This window comes from Cannabis sativa, chromosome 2 (assembly GCF_029168945.1).
Source record: "Cannabis sativa cultivar Pink pepper isolate KNU-18-1 chromosome 2, ASM2916894v1, whole genome shotgun sequence".
Classification (NCBI taxonomy): Eukaryota; Viridiplantae; Streptophyta; class Magnoliopsida; order Rosales; family Cannabaceae; genus Cannabis; species Cannabis sativa.
In genome coordinates, this window is record NC_083602.1 from 2,416,958 (window position 1) to 2,430,508 (window position 13,551).

At 27.7% G+C, this 13,551-nt stretch overlaps 1 protein-coding gene across 1 annotated transcript in view; it reads right to left on the reverse strand.

Moving 5' to 3' along the window:
• Positions 1-13,551, reverse strand: part of LOC115721045 (uncharacterized) — a 67,435-nt gene that overhangs the window by 41,882 nt on the left and 12,002 nt on the right. The gene's annotated exons all lie outside the window — the stretch shown is intronic.

The window sequence follows — 13,551 nt, forward strand, 5'->3', positions numbered from 1 at the left end:
GCTAAATGTATATTAGTTACAAAAATTACAATTTGGTGTGACTAAATATATTTTTAGTCACAATATTTATTATGACTAAAACTAAATTAGTAACAATTTGTAACTAAATACTATATGTTTTAGTTACAAGTATCTTTTTGTTGTGACTAAAAGTCACATTTAGTCACAAAAAATTATGTTGTGACTAAAAAGTTGCCACTAAAAGTAGTAATTTTTTGTAGTGAAGTATGACACGACACGAAATTAGACTTGGTTGGGTATGTCAACATGCTACACCAAAAAAATATGAACTTATATATGGATGACACATAACCACGAATAAACTAACATAAAAACACAATATGTTAGAAAAAACTTAAAAATTAATTTAATAATTATAATTATTTCTTATGAATTGTAATTGAGAAATTATATAAAAATAATTAATTGAAACTATAAAAATTACATTTAGTTTAATAGGTAGCTCAATATTTTTCATAAAAATATAAAAACGTGGAGTACGAATTTGAGCCACCTAGTTAGTCTAAAGAAACACATATCTTGAGTATAATATGACATGAAAATTCTAAAATTACCCTATAAAATTATTAACATATGAAACAACACAACATGATTTATATTTTTTCATGCATACACGATGCTCTGGATTTTTGTAGCACTTTTTGGAAGGAAAATTTTCAGTAATTATTTATAATTTATATATACTTAAATTAAAACTCTAAACTTAAATATATCCAAATTGTTAAAAATAGGTACACTTTACTTTAAGTTCCAAAATACCCTTCTCATTTCAAACAATTATCCTTCTTTCTCTCTCTACAAAAAATTAATATTTTTTAGTCACATATTTTTGTAACTAAATGTGACTTTTAGTCACAATAAAATGCTTGTGACTAAAATATAGTTTTTAGTTACAAGTTGTTACTAATTTAGTTTTAGTCACAACAATTATTGTGACTAAAAATACATTTAATCACAAGAAATTGTAATTTTTGTGACTAAATACCTTTAGCTACAAATTTTTTAGTCACAACATAACAATGATAATTTATAATTAGTCACAAATATTTTTTTTACTTTTTATTACAAGTTTTATTGTGACTAAAAGTAATATTTTTTTTAATCTCTCTCTAATCTACCCCTAACCCTCACGCACAACCAACAACCACCTCGGTCTCTTCTCTTCACGATCACCGCGACCCCAAGACCCTCACGATCCACGGACCCAACGGCTTCCCCCATTTTCCATTTATAATTAAGGCTTTCCATCCTTGGGAGAAGCCATTATGATGCAAGCATAGTGTCATGTTATGATGCAAGCATAGTGTCTTTTTCTTTTAGTTTTCTTTTTATTTCATTTTAAAGTATTATATACTTAATTATGAGTTAATTAAGGTCGAGAAGTAAAGGGTAGTGTGTTGAGTGGATGCATGTGCTTTATTTTGTATATATATATCCTTTATTTTCTGCTCCCATTTCATTTATAATAACAACTATAATGCAATTCAATATTGGAAAATTGTGTCACTATTATTAGGGTCAAACTTTGAATATAAATTAGTTAAAGCGTGTTTTTAGCCGATTATTCCTAATAATGTTATTATATATATAAATATATATATACGTACATAATTAAACTTTCATTGAAAGTCTATTGAGATATCTTCAAATTTTTAATGTAGCAGGTAGATCTAGACTCATATAAATATTTATACATAATATTGGAAAATTTATAGAAGGGTATTGTTTTTGTCTATATTGATTTTTATTATTAATACTTGGAAAAAATTATATTATTTTATTATATATATGACTTATAGTTATAGCAAATATTTATATCAATTTTGATGAAAATTGAGTTCAAACATTCATTTACAAAACTATTTTTATAAACTTGCAATTAAACAAAAAAAAAAAATTATATATTTTGGACTTTATTTTTAATTTAAACTTGACTAAACTGTAATATATTAAAAAAAAACATAGTTATAATTTTTTCATAATATAAATATATATTGAAAACAAAGATATATATATCTATATCAGCTGGGACAACAATAACACACCTAATATATAGTTATTCTATATATATTTTTATGATAGATAATATATATTTATTATATATATATATATATTTGTATGTACGTATAAAAATGACATACGTGTTCTCATTATTTTTATTATTCAACGAAACTATAGGGCGTTTGGTTAGGAGGAATGAAAATATAGGAATAGGAATGGGAATGGGAATAGGAATAGGAATGGAATAAAATTTAAAATGCATAAAAAAATTGATAAAAAAATAATTAAATTTTTTTTCTTGTTACATTGGAATAGTCATTCCTTTCTTTTTAAAATGGAATAGCCATTCTACCAAAATGGTGGAAAGAGCATTTCATTGGAATGTCATTCTAATACTTTAAAATGTAACCAAACAAAGGAATGGAGTGAAAATTGTTTCCTTTCCATTTCATTCCATTTCATTACCTTAGTGTTTTTTTTATATATAGATAAACATATATTAATGAAAATCATGTATATATCCTTGTACATATACAATCACTCATCAATTATTATATGTTTTACAAAAAGAAGAGACGATTAGTACTTTAATTTGTACAATCTCATATATAATCTAAGCTATTAAATTTGATTGGTTGCCTATAATATGACAGTGCTATATATATAAAAGATGGGTTTAAATTTTTGTGCTAAGATGGATTTTAGAACATAATTGACAGTGGACACCTAATTAGGTGGCGTTTGTCTAGCCATTATAATAATTTATTATATATTATTCATTATATATATGGGAATATATATAATATTATTGTATATATATTTATGTATATATAAGACTTACAAGATGATATATATGTTTGGTTTAGGATTGGAGAGAAGAGCAATTACCATATTGTTTATCTGGATTGGCCATCTTTTATATATAGTCTATATATATATAGATATATGATCTTGTATGTAGAGAAATTAAGAAGAAATGAAATAACTGATATTTTAAGAGAAAATTAAGGCCACAAACAAATATAATATATATATATATATATATATATATATACATAACAATCACCATAATGATATGACAGCACTATATATTAATCACTAATAATTAATCAAACTAACAAATTACAACTGTCAATATACTTAGAATTCGTACACTCAATAAAACATTATAAATGTCATTTAATAGGATAACCTAATTGTATAGTGATTAATTAATGATATAATAATTAGACTATGTGAAAGCAAATTAATTCATTTAAAAAATATATATAAATTAGAGTAAATCAAAATAAATTCTCTTAAATATATATAAGGCATCATAGTCACTAGCATCGCCATTTCTATTTAGTGAAATTATTATTTCAAAAATACTTAAAAATAATAAAAAGCTAATATTTTTATTACGAATGAAATTTGTTTTTCTTTGTTTTTTTTTTTTTTTACAATTTTACAGAATTTTTTTTCTCTTAGGGACAGTACGTAGTTATTTATAAGTTGTTTTAAAAAAGACTATTGTTTTCACGTATCGAAGATATTGTATAATGCTATGGCAATATGAAAACAATATTTGTTGTTTATTTTCTAAAAAATAATTACAAATTTGTAAAAATGTAAAAAAATAATAAAAAAAAAATAATAAAAAAGTCTGTAAAAATATAAAATAAATGTGATTTTAGATACTTTCTGTAAATTTTCCTATTTTAATTTAATATAACTATATATTGTTAATAAATCAATAATAACAAAATGAATTGTTAACCATTTATATATATACTAGGTGATTGTTACGTGCAAGCCACGTAGTGTTAGTTTTATTTAATATTTTAGTTTTTTATTTTAATTAATAATTAAAATAGTATAATTATTTGAACGATTTGTTTTATAAAAATAAAATATGTGTCAGTATATTTAGTAAGTAAAACATAGTTGTGTTATAATAATGTATGTTATTAATAGTAAAATGTACATTAATCTTCTAATTGAAAAAAGTTATATTATCTCATTTCATATCTAATAATAGCTACACAACTATATATTTATAGACTTTCACACTCTTTGCAAATTACTAATAAGCACCAATAATATTTTCATATTCTAATATTTTTCAACCTTCTCCTCTTGGTGGTAAAATTAAAAATAAAACTAAAAATAAGCACAAACGTATAAGGTAAATACTAATTACAGCCCATTTCATCTTTTTTTTCTTATTTATTTTTTTAAGCCCAAGCCCAAGAATCTCTAAGCCAACACATTCAATCTTCTTTTATATTATCTTTTCTAGATATTTTATCTATATTTTTCTTTTTTAAAAAATAAATAAAAAAATTATTAATATTCTCCCAAGATATGTTTGTTAGAGAGATATGTGGCTAAGATGATTTTTTTAATTTAAAAAGAGATTATTAATATTTAAAAGATTGTTTATTTAAAAGATTGTTTAATTTTTTGGTTTAATTATTGGGTTTATTTTTTAATGGAAATCAAACTAATCGTTAAATTTAACAGAATATTCTTTTATTTTTAAGTATATTCTGTTAAACCAAGAATGTTAAACCAAGAAATGCCGTTAGATAGACACTTTTAATATATAAAGATATATATATTTATAGAATGTCATTGAAATAATCCATTTAATTATATATGTTTTACAAAAAGATCAAGAGACGATTAATCTTGAATTTGTCCAATCTTATATATATAAATTTTAGTTCAATCTAAGCTATAAAATTTGATTGATTAGCCTAATATATAACAGTGGCTAATTAATACTATATATAACATGGGTTTAAAAAATTCATTTGACTTTGATCACACACCTTTTAATTATTATTATTATTATTATTTGCTTCGAACTAAAAATCATAGTATACGTACGTGGACTTCTTCACGTACGTAATATATAATGACTGCCTCATGAGTTTTATAACAATAAGGATATTGTCTTTCTTAATTATTAATTAATTTTACTTGGCTCTTGATCCAATACATTCATGCATGTGCATGGATATACTAAATCTAATTTTTAATTTTAAAAAAGACTTTAATCCCATTGAGGAAATTTCTCTTATTATTTGTTTTGTCTAACTAATATTATTATTTCCCTAATTAGTGATACTCTTAATTAGATTACCCCAACCAGCCCTATGCCTATAAAAATAATCTTCATGTGATGGAAGAACATATAGCTACACCAAGTTCTATTGGTGCCGATTTTGTCCAAAAAGCTTATTTTCTCTTTCTACCAAACACTTAGGGAACAAAGTGAAAATCCTTTTGGGAATGGACAAGTCTAGATGTTGTTCTAGCTAGTGCTCAACAAATAGAAAACAAGTGTATGTCAAAGAGTGAACCAAGACCTATATTTATAATGTTAGGATAGCACGCACAATACAAGCACTCTATACCCCATAATTGTTACCATCTCTTAATTTGGTTTTGGTAAATGGACTTAATTAGGTGATTTAGAGGTTAATAATGGGATATATTAGAAGCAATGCGAACGTTCAAAAATGTGTTAAAAATTTTTATAGTAAACTCAAAATTAATTTGTATATAACATAGAACACAATAATAATATATAATAATTAGGTATGCGTATCTGATTGATCTATAGCGATTACCACAATTTGATAGTGCAATACTATCAACTAAGTCTTCCACCCTAAATCTCTAAATCAGAAGTAGTTTATTTATCTAATTATTAAAAGTATCCAATTGTGATGAGACAATATGTATTTATAGAGTTAGGGGGAGACTTAGCTACATAACCCTAGTTGGATTGGGCCTGCTCATCAAAGGCTTCAATCAACTAGAAAAGTCCACACTTCTATTTCACCATGGACTTTACACACAAATGTTAAGCTCATTAACAAGTTATCACCAACAATATGGTTAACACAGTAAAAAACTATCTAATCAACCCAAGTTTTAATAAAATTAATAAAATATAATGTAAGCCCAAATAAAAAGTCTAACATTCTCCCACTTGGGCTACATTAATATTAATACATATATATTATATATCAAAATAATTTTATTTAAAAACGATTCATGGGTTGAACAACAGGAAAACATTTGTGGCCACTTTAAAAATGATAGTTCTCTAATAGCATCTCACCATACCGGTCCAATTTAACCTTTAATAATGAACTATGAGAGTCATATTATTTTTAACTCAACAAGACATTTATAATCACAAATACCAAAGTATTAAATCGACATGGTCAATAAGTCTAGTAGTGTGGTGAGGAATTATGTTCAACATGTGATCAATTTAAAATAACATAATATCCTTATCAATCCTCAATTTCACTGATACTGTGGTGCTTAATAAATAAGCCAGTGAAATTAACCATACACTACTTAATAAATAAGTCAGTATCACTAAACTTGCTTTAAAAATTAAGCCACAAAATATCATTGTCATTAAGCAATTAAACTCAAAAGATAATAATCACAACAAGATATGAACTACATGCTTTCAATTCAATTATTCTTGAGAACTTAACAAAATATAATTAAAAGTGTAAACATCCAATAATAAAAAAGTATTGGCCCACAAAGTAGTTCATAATATCAACAAGTAAATTACATATAAATGTAATCTTAAATGATAGAATAAAAAACTCCCATTAATTAACCCAAAGGTGCAAAAGATTATAAAATACTCATATCAACAACATGTTTATTAAACAATATGACACTTAATCCTTTGGTTAGAGGATCTGCAAACATCAACTTGATCTTACAATATTGTATCAGAATGTCTCTTTTCTTGACCAAGTCTCTAACAATGAGATACTTTATTTTCATATGTTTGGAAGCACTACTAATCTCGTTATTCTTTGAAAAGTAAACAACAATATTATTATCACAATAGATTAGTATATGAGAGGAAATAGAATCAACTAGTCGTATCTCTAAAATCAAATTCTTTAACCATAAAGCTTGCAAAGATGCCCCATAACATACGACAAACTTAACATATATAATAGATATGTGATAAGAGTCTATTTAACACTTTTTTCAAGAAATAGTTGCACCAGCCAAAGTGAAAATACATCTAAAAAATTGACTTTAAATGAACATCGACCATGAAAGCAATGTCAGGTCTAGTGCAAACTTAAGCATACATTAAACTCCCTACTACACTTGCATATGAGATATTCTTCATTGCTTCTCTTTTTAAGTCGTTCTTGGGACAATGTTGCTTAGTAAATTTGTCCCTTTCAGAATAGGAACAGAACCAGGCTTACAAAAAATTTATGTTGAACCTTTTGAGCACATGATTAATGTAAGCTTTCTTGAGATAAGTTAAGAAATTTTCGATTCTTATCACAATGAATCTCAATCTCCAAAACAAAATATGCCTCTCTAAGATCCTTCATATCAAAAATAGTATACAGAAAAAAAAAATTGGTCTCATTTAGTAATGACAAATCACTGCTAGCAAGTGAAATGTCGTCCACTTAAAAAAAATATGACAGCTCCCACTGATCTTCATATAAATACACTAGTCAAACTTGTTCTCGATGAAATCCAACAGTACTGTCACAACTTTATCAAACTTCAAGTACCACTGGTGAGATGCCTGTTTGAGACCATAAATGGATCATTTCAATTTGCAGACCAAATTGTCATTTCCATTTTCCTCGAAGCCTTCAGGTTGAGACATATAGACTTGCTCACTCAATTCTCCATTCATAACAACAGTTTTAACAACTATTTTATGCAACTCTGAATCAAAGTGTGCAACTAAATTCATAATAATTCTGAATAAATGTTTAGTGAAAACAAGTGAGAAATTTTTAGTGTAATTAATACACTCTTTGAGTAAAGTATTTTGTCACTAAACGCGATTTATACCTTTCAATTTGTCCCATTTTATCCTTTTAGTTCTTAAAAATCCATTTACAACCTATTGGTTTGAAACCATCAGGTAATAGAACTAACTTCCATACATTATTTTTGTCCATGAACTTAATCTCATCATCCATAGCTTTTATCATTTTGAAGAATATGGACTATTAAGTGTTTCACTATAAGTGACAGGATCCACAAAATGATCAAGATCACATTAATCTTCTCCAAGGTAAACAAAATTATCATCACACATTACTGACATCTTTTGTCTTTGAGATCTCCATAGAGAAGGTACTTCTGGAATAACCTCTATTTGTTGATCATCATTTTGAATGACATATTTTACAATTGGATTTCTCCGATAATAGGACCCTCATCAACAACAAAACCTTATTCAATAATAGGTTCCTCATCAATAATATGACCCTCGTCATCTTAGATATTAAGAGCAATATATTCATAAGCAATGAGAGCGTTATCAACTAGAGTAAGAAGAAAAAGACATAGGAATAAAAATTCTTTTAGATGACTCTTATAAGAGATGTACTTGAAGGAATATTTAAGCAACAATAAATTCCAAAAATTTAGCAGTCTAAGATTCAACAATTCGCGTACCACGAGTAGGATAGTAAAAGTGATAGCCTGTTGAGTGCATTGAATAACCAATGAAATAACAATGAACTGTTCTCGAATCTAACTTTTTCAAATTAGAATCATAAATCCTTACTTCAGCTGGACAACCCCATACACGAAGATGATTCAGACTAGGCTTTCTCCCAGTCCACAACTCAAAGGAGTTTTGGGAACAGATTTACTTGGAACACAATTTAAAATATAAGTTGCAATCATAGGTGTTTCACCCTATAAAAACTCTGGAAGATTTGATATACTCATCATGCTTCTAACATATCCATGATAATACGATTTCTCCTTTCAGTAATTCCATTTTGCTCAGGTGAATCTGACATAGAGTATTGAGAAACTACATAATTTTCTTGAAAATTATTCAGTTTAAGGCTTCATGTGTAGTCCATATTCTAAATAACGACCATAATATTCTCCTCCACAATCTGAAAGAACAACTTTGATGACTCTTCCTAATTGTTTCTCCTTAACATTTCAAGATTTTGACTTGATCAAGAACGTCAGATTTTTCTTTTGATTAAGTAGGTAAATCCATCTCGAGAAAAATCATCTGTGAGAGTTATAATATACTTGTTTCTGCATACGTGGTGGAATAAGGTCCACGAATGTTAGTGTAGATAATGTCTAATAAAGATTGACTACAGTGGACAGTCTTCTTTCTTGTTTTAGTCAATTTTCCACGAGTACAATCAACACAAGTATCCTAACTAGAAGCATCAAGAGGAGGAAGAATTTAAGCTTTAATGAATCGATCAACTCTTTTTTTTAAAAATATGACCCAATCTATCGTGCCATAATAATAAGGATGTGACCTTAATATAAGAGGGCAAGTTAAGGGAGCCAATGACAATTTAAAAGACCATCAGATTTAATAAAATATTTTTCACTAATCTAGAGTGAAACATAATGTCAACATTATGATTGGAAAAATGAAAAGAATATCATTATTTAGCCAAAAGCGGAAGCGAAACTAAATTACTTTTAAAAATAGGAATCAAAAAAGTATTGTTCAAAACAATCTGAAACTACACTATAATTCAAGAATAAATGTGAAACATAGATAACGTCAACTCGAATGTAAGTGTCCATTTTAAGCTTTGACTTCATCTCACTTGGCTTTTTGAGATCCTTTAGCCCTCGGCTGTGCTTGCTTCTTTTATAATTTTTCCTATCATTTGTTGAGCTTAAGTTTAGAGACATGGTGAAAATAAGCATTCTTCTCTTTTCACAGCTTGCTTTCTTAGCTATATACTGAGAAATAAGGTCACTAACACTCCATGCTATATTATAAGTGTTGTAGGTTATATTGATAAGACGAAAAGAGATAGGAAGTGCATGAAGAGCTAGATGAATGATGTAAGAGTCAGGAAGATGAATATTATGATCTTTTAATTAACTTAGACTAAACATTCACATTTTTCAAAATAAATCTCGCAAATTTATCATACTGAATGGTTGTCATTTCATTCATAAGATGTCCAACTGCGGTGTTTTCACTAGTGTCAAATAGTTTTTCTACTGCTTTGAAAAACTCATTACCATTTGTAGTATTCGACATACCATTAAATGAATGTTCAGGAATTGAACTTTTCATAGCAATGAAACTAAGATGATTTGAATTTTTATATTGTGCATGAAGAGTTTTCTAGGTAACAATATTGATATCAGTAAGATCACCAGATTTTTCTTCTCAAAGGCATAAGTCCAATTCTATTATGCCTAAAGTAATTTTTACATCTCGTTTCCATGTCTTAAAGTTGGAAGCATTCAGAATTCCGATGAAAGCGTTATTGTTGATCTCAGAAAGGAGACCAAAAAATTCAAAAATTAAAACTTGATCAGGCTATATGAGCCAAGCAATTAGAAAATATTATAAAGTCAACTGATCATTATAAACTCCCTTTTAGAGTGCGAATATAACACACACATGATCTACCTTCATGAAGTTAACAATACATATCAATTAAGAATTTATTACTGTTGGGAAAATAAATTTCTTAAATAATATATATTAATTCAAGCCAAAAATAATAATAAATATATATTTAAATTATTATCTGTGGATAAATAATTAAAATATACACATTTAATATTAACTCACTTCATGAAATGTGAACTAATATATAACTACTACCTTTGAGCAAGTAATTACACATATAGCCAACCAAAATAAATAGTTTCTATAACATATGAAATTTAGTGATAAAATAATCATTAAAAATTTAATAATTTTCAACTAAATTTTCAAAAGGAATACTAATTGCTTAATATATTGATAATAAAAAAAATAAAGTGTCTATCGTAACACATTATTTTTACATCAAACAATCAAGTTTTAAAAATTTTGAACAACAAATAATAGAAAGATGTGAAATAAAGAGTATTGGTGGAGATTACATAGTCAAGATAAATCAAATAAGAGTGACTATGTCTAACTGGATGAGAAGAAACCCAAATAATTGTCTATGATTTACAGATTTCAAAAAATCATCAAAAAAATATTTTTAATATTTTTTTAACTGCATAATTATCATTAAAATAATAGTAATTAAACGAAGTCAAAAAATAAATTAGAATCATAGAAAAATCAAAAATTAAATTCTAATAATGCTAGAAAAAAAGAATCGTCAAAAAAATGACGTCGGATGGCAGCGCACGCGCCCCTGCCGAGAGTGGGCTTCGCAGAGGGGTGTCTTCTTCTTCCTCCAACCGGGTTGGAGGTGGAGATCACGCGACCCAATTGCAGACTGGTTGTGTCAGAGAGAAATTTCGGCCAATATCACAATGAAAAGACGCGGATTTTGATGGATTTTGTAATTGGGACGAAATTTCTTATCAATATATGGTATTAATTTCGGGTATAAATGACTAAAAAGGTGTCGATCGGATTGTGTTCAAAATCCTAAAACTAAGAACAAACAAGAGAGCCCAATTTTGATAGTTTGTCTCAACCGAATTAAAATTAAATTATAAAATATTGTAAATTAATTGGTGATGAGATTTGCACCAGCGATTGTAGTGCATAAACATTTGAATCAAAAAAACTCAAATTTAATTTATAAAGAAAATACATAAACCTTAAAAGTTTTATCTTAAAATTCTCCTAATTTACTCAACGATTTTAGTCATATAAGATATCAATAGAAAGACAATTTTATGATGAATAAAAACCTCTAAACTTTTAAGATTACACAACGAAAAATTTAACAAAAAATAATAATGAAATTAATATGTAATTGTAAAAAATTAACATATAGATATATTTTTTTTTAATGAATAAGAAATTTTATTGCTCAAATCAAACTTTACATCACAACAATTTACATCTCAACTAGCTATTTTCTGTCTCTAACTTTAATCATATACACTTTGTATTTTCATAATCCAATCCATGTCTTCATCCTTTGCTTTTCTAGGAGGGAAAGCTTTAATCCTTAGCAAACTGAGTTGTTTGCTTTTCAGTACAGCCGTGGAGGTCAGCCACAGTTGGTGGTTCCATAGAGCTTCATTCCTGGCCTTCCATATGTGATACACAAGGCTGGCCATAACTGTGTTCACATGCTTTTCCTTGCTGCATTAAGACTCTTTGAATGATGGCAGGCTTGCAACAATTTTGTAATGTCATCTGCTATTGTTTTCCATTGCAGTAAGTCTTTAGTTTGCTGCAGACAGCTTGAACTATAGTCACACTTAAAAAATAAATGCTCGCTAGTCTCTTCTTCCTTGCCACACAGAACACAAGTTGTGTCAATACTTTGATATCTGCTTACTCTTTCCTTTGTATTTAGCCTTTTCCAAAACACTAGCCATAGTATCATGAATCTATGTTTGGGAATAATTAGCCTATCCCATACCAGATTACACCATGGAAGTTTAGGATGTTCAAGAAATAAATCACGATAGCCATGTTGAACTCAATACCTCTGTTTTAGGAAGCTATCCATGTCCATTTTCTGCTGAAATCTGTCTTTTACTGCCACTATTTTCTTCCAAGACCAGCTGCAATCTTGTGGAGCTGTGTAGCTCCACCAGTTTTGATCATTCCGATAAACCATGTGTATCCATTTTACAAAGAGGCAATCCTTTTTTCTTGCCATGTCCCACACATATCTCCCCAAAGCTGCCACATTCCATTGATGTATGTTTCGAAGCCCCAAACCACCAGCAGGTTTGGGTCTGCATATGTACTCCCATGCCACAAGCCCTGGTCCATTCCCCTCTTGAGTACCTTTCCATAGAAAGGACCTGCAAGTTGCTTCAATTTCATTCAGCAGTTTCTTGGGTAAGATAAAAATCTGAGCCCAGTAGGTGTGAATAGCCAACAAAACCGAGTTGATCAATGTAACCCTGCCCATGTAATAACATATAGATATTAATTATTATATAAATTATAGGTTCTAAATCATATATACGATTGGCAATCTGATACCCTATGTTAGAAAAATTAATATATAGTAAACTCAAGATTAATTTGTATATAGCATAAAATGCAATAATAATATATAATAATTAGGTATGCGTACCTTATTGATCCATAACAATTACCACAACTTGATAGTGTAATATTATCAACTAAGTCTTCCTCCCTAGATATCTAAATCAGAAGTAGTTTATTTATCAGATTATCAAAAGTATACAATTGTGATGAGACAATATGTATTTATTTACTTTTAGTCACAACAAAACTTGTGACTAAAAGTGAAAAAATTGTGACTAATTATAAATTATGATTCCTATGGTGTGACTAAAAAGTCCGTGGCTAAAAGTATTAGTCACAAAAATTACAATTTGTTGTGACTAAATACATTTTTAGTCACAATACTTACTGTGACTAAAACTAAATTAGTGACAACTTGTAACTAATATTTTGTTGTGAGTAAAAGTTACATTTAGTCGCAAAAAAATTACATTGTGACTAAAAAGTTGTCACTAAAAATAGCAGTTTTTTGTAGTAATGATACGATCCGCCTTTGTTATTTTAAGTTTTGCCACAAAGCTTCTCTCGGCAAAGGTAACTAATGG